The following is a 4,663-nucleotide window of genomic DNA, read 5'->3' as shown; positions in this document are numbered from 1 at the left end:
CTCCCTCTGTCTCTGTCTCTCTCTGTCTCTTTCTTCCCCTGCTGTGTGTGTGTGTGTGTGTGTGTGTCTGTCTGTCTCTCATGCTTCCATGAGTCAGATTGCAGTTGGTGGGTCTGAAGCCAGGCTGAAGATGAAGGAGGGTGTGGGAGAAGGGGAGGGCTGGAAGCCATAGGGAAAAAGCCCCTCAGTCTTGAGTGACCACCCCGAAAGCCCCTCAGTCTTGAGTGACCACCCCCTCCTGGGTCACGTACAGTCCTCTTCCTGCCCTCCCAAGCCCCCCAGCAGCTCCCTCTCCTCTTGGCTCCCGCTTCAGAAACCGCCCTGGGTACCTACCTCCTGGCTGGATCAGAAGGACAGATTGCAAACCTTGGAGCTGGGGCAGGGGTCCAGTGCTTGGGACTGAGCTGAGGGACAGAGCCCTTAAGATCAAGGGGCTGGGAGGCCAGGTGAGGTGTGGACGCCCTACAGGTTCGTGGGGGTGTGAACCAGGATTGCTGTTCTCAGGAGGGCAGGGGAGGAAGTGCTAGGAGATTCTGGGAAATTTGACACCCAGTTCTCAGGCACAAGGTAAGATGGAACGGGGCCCATGCTGCCGTTCAAGTCCTGGAAAGGCCGGTTGGGGCAGGTTCTGAAAGAGGACTGCAGGCTTGATTATGGGATTAGGCGCCTCCAGTTTCCCTTGGTGTCCACCTATACTCCTGGGGGAGGGTGCCATGCCGGACCCACCGCAACCCTGTAAGCAACTCTTCCCTGACCTTAGAACTGGGTTGAGAGAGATCTAAGGGGACCACCTGATTTGGGTTCTTTTGGTCTGACTCACTGTCCTGCTACAGAGAGAATGTGGGACAAGGAAGGGATGTACTGCCACTTCTGAGCTCAGCACCATTGACACCTTGGGCCTGATAATTCTTTGTGGGACCAGTGTCCTGTGCATGGTAAGGTGTTTAAAAGCAGTATCCGTGGTTTCTACTCACTAGAGGGCAGGAACCTCCCTGGACCTCCCAGCAGTTCCTCCCCTGCCCCCATGAGAACAGCAATCCTGGTTCATACCCCCACGAACCTGTAGGGCGTCCACACCTCACCTGGCCTCCCAGTCCCTTGATCTTAAGGGCTCTGTCCCTCAGCTTAGTCCTGGCAGGAGCCTCCCGCTGCGATGAACAAAAATGACTCCAGATATTAGTGAATGTCCCCTTGGGGAAAAAAAAAATCAAGCCAGTTGAGAACTAGTCTAATGGAAAAAATCAAAACATACCCAATGGTGGGCTGAGTGCCTTGACTCTAATTATTCCTCTTTGACATCTCTTCTTCTCCTTCTCTCCTCTTCCTCCTTCTTTTCCTGGGAGTCTCACTCTGTCGCCCAGGCTGGAGTACAGTGGCATAACCACCACTCACTGCAGCCTGGACCTGCTAGGCTCGGGGCATCCCTCTACCTCAGCCTCCTGAGTAGCTGGGACTACGGGTGCACGCCACCATGCCTGGCTCATTTTTTTCATTTTGATTGTAGAGATGAGGTCTCACCAAGTTGCCTAGGCCGGTCTTGAATCCCTGGGCTCAGGCAATCCTCTTGGCTCTACCTCTCAAAGTGCTGGGATTACAGGCGTGAGCCACCGTACCCGATCTCCCCCCACATTCTTATACCTTCCCCCTGCCCTCCCAAACCTCCAAGACCCTTTTCTCTCACCTCAGCGTCTGTTTCTGATCCCAGTTCTTATCTTGCAGAGAGAAGAGCCGCAGTCAGAAGAGAGCTGTTACCGCCATTACCAGCTTCTGGACAACATATGCAGCCTTCTTTCGTGTTATGAAGACACTCTATCTGGCTACTCGTTTAAGTCAGTCCCTCCCTGGTGTGACAAATCCTGTTGCTGTCACCATCTAGAGGACTTTTCTCTCTTTATTGCATCATATTTCGTGCACATGTGTGCAAATGGATTTTCCTATAACAATTTTTTGAAGTCAAATTTCATGTGATGAAATACACAAATATCAAGTGAACATTTGCAGAATTTGGAATACACACACCTGTGTAATCCAAATCCCTATGCAGATATAGAACATTTTCATTACACTAAAAAGTTCTCTCTGAGTATGGATGCTGAGGCAGAAGGAGGTTACAGTGAGCTATGATCATGCCACTGCACTTTAGCCTGGGCAACAGAATAAGACCCTATCTAAAACAAAACCCCAAAACAGACCAAAAAAACCAAACCAAACCAAAAAACCAAAAAAAAGAGGAACCAGGTGGCTCACTCCTGTAATCCCAGCACTTTGGGAGGCTGAGCCCAGGAGTTCAAGACCAGCCTGAGCAACATAATGAGACCTCATTTCTTCAAAAAGTTAAAAATAAAAAAAATAGCCAGGCATATGGTGTGTGCCTGTAGTCCCAACCCAGCTACGTGGAAGGCTGGGGAAGAAGATTGCCCGAGCCCAGGAAGTTGAGATTGTGGTAAGTCCTGATCATGCCACTGCACTCCAGTCTGCGTGACAAAGTGAGACCCCATCTCTAAAAAAATAAAAAACAAAAAAAAGTTCTCTCATACTCCCTTCTGGTCAGCCATGGTTCAGCCCTCTCAGGTGACCATTGTTCTGGTTTTCTCTTCCCATCATTAATCAATATTTTATATAAATGAAATTATACAGTGTATACTCTTTTATGCCAAAGATTCTTTTGGTAAGCATACACAATGCTTTCAATATTCAACCAGGAGTTACATATTTCAGTGGGTCATTCCTTTTCGTTGCTGAGTAGTATTCCATTGCATATGGATATAACTCAATTTGCTTATCTTTTCACCAGTTGATGGGCATGTGGATTGTTTTCAGTGTCTGGTTATTATGAATAATTATATATTATTCTTTGTGTAAAAGTATGTGTCTTTGTGGGAATATATGTTTCATTTATTGGAGTATATCCCTAAGAGTGTGATTGCTGGGTTGTGTAATAAGTGTATGTTTATAAAAAACTTCCAAACTATCTTTTCCAAAGTGTCTGTGTAATTTTTCACTTCCTGTATGATCTATTTTCCTCTCTCTGTTGAATCTTTTTCATCAAGATACAATGTGCTGTATTTCTTCTTTTTTTTTTTGAGTCGGAGTCTCTGTCGCCCAGGCTGGAGTGCAGTGGCATGTTCACGGCCACCACAACCATGACCTGCTGGGCTTGGGTGATCTGTTTGTCTCAGCTTTCCAAGCAGCTGAAACTGCAGGTGTGCATTACTACGCTCAGCTAATTTTTTGATTTATTGTAGAGATGAGGTCTCGCCAGGTTGCCCAGGCTGGTCTCGAATCCTGGGCTCAGGCAATCCTCTCACCTCGGCCTCCCAAAGTGCTGGGATTACACACATGGGCCACTGTGCCTGGCTATTTCTCCCATCTTTAAAAGATCCTTTAATGAAAAGATGCTCAAAATCACTTGTAGTCAGGGAAATGCAAATCAAAACCGTGAGATACTACTTCACATTTATTAGGATGGCTATTTAAAAAAAGACAGTAAGTGTTGATGAAGATGTAGAGAAACTGGAACACTTGTGAATTGTTCATGGGAATTTGAAATGGTACAGCACTATGGAAAATAGTGTGACAGTTCCTCAAAAAGTTATACACAAAATTACCATATGATCCAATAATTCCATTTCTGGTTATATGAGGGGGGACCAAAAAAACCCCCAGAATTATCTTTTGGAGGGTGGGCCTCTTGCATTACTCTTAGAATTTTTTCCCCCGGATCAAACGGTCAACCAAAGTTTTTATCTGGAAGTCTTGAGAAGGTTGTGTTATGATTTGTGGAAGAAACATCCCAAGTTGTGGCAAATAGGTGACTGATTCTTCCACTATGACAATGCACCTGCCCACACTGCACTGAGTGTTCAGCAGTTTTGGACCAAAAAAATGGTATGGCTCCTGTGCTCCACCCTCCCTATTTACCCGATCTCACCCCAAGTGACTTTTTTTTTGTTTCCCCGGATGAGAAAAAACCTCTGAGGGAAACGTTTTGCTGATGTGGAAGAGGACTTTTAAAAGGCATCCAAATTGAGAAGTTCAAAAACTGTTTTGAGCAACAGCAAAAGCATTTCATTAAGTATGTTGTATCAAACAGCAAGTACTTTGAAGGTGACTGAAGTTTAAACATGTAAGAATAAATACACATTTTTAATAAATAAATTCAGGTTTTTGGGGTCTCCCCTTATACACCTCCCCAAATAGAAAGCAGGGTCTCAAAGAGATATTTGTGAACCCATGTTTATACCTGCACTATTCGCAATAGCCAGAAGGTAAAAGCAAGCCAGGTGTCTATAGGCAGGTGAATGGATAAAAAAAATGTGATATATACATACAAGGGGGTATTGTTTAACCTTTAAAAGGGAGGACATTCTGATATATACTACAACATGAATGAACCTTAAACCCATTTTGCTAAGTGAAATAATCAGTCACAAAAGACAGAACTATATTATTCCACTTGTACAAGATACTTAGAGTAGGCAAATTCATAGACCGAAAATCGTACACTTAAAAATGGTTAAAGTGGTCAATTTTATTTCTAGAATTTGATATAAATGGAATCATACTGTATGTTCTCTTTTGTGTTTGCCTTTATTTTCTCACTATGTAAGTAAAATTCATCTATATTGTTGCACATATCAGTAGTTGGTTCTTTTTAATTGCT

The sequence above is a fragment of the Carlito syrichta genome, unplaced genomic scaffold (genome assembly GCF_000164805.1).
Source record: "Carlito syrichta isolate Samal-C Ts95f unplaced genomic scaffold, Tarsius_syrichta-2.0.1 Scaffold86295, whole genome shotgun sequence".
Classification (NCBI taxonomy): domain Eukaryota; kingdom Metazoa; phylum Chordata; class Mammalia; order Primates; family Tarsiidae; genus Carlito; species Carlito syrichta.
This window is presented reverse-complemented; position numbering follows the sequence as displayed.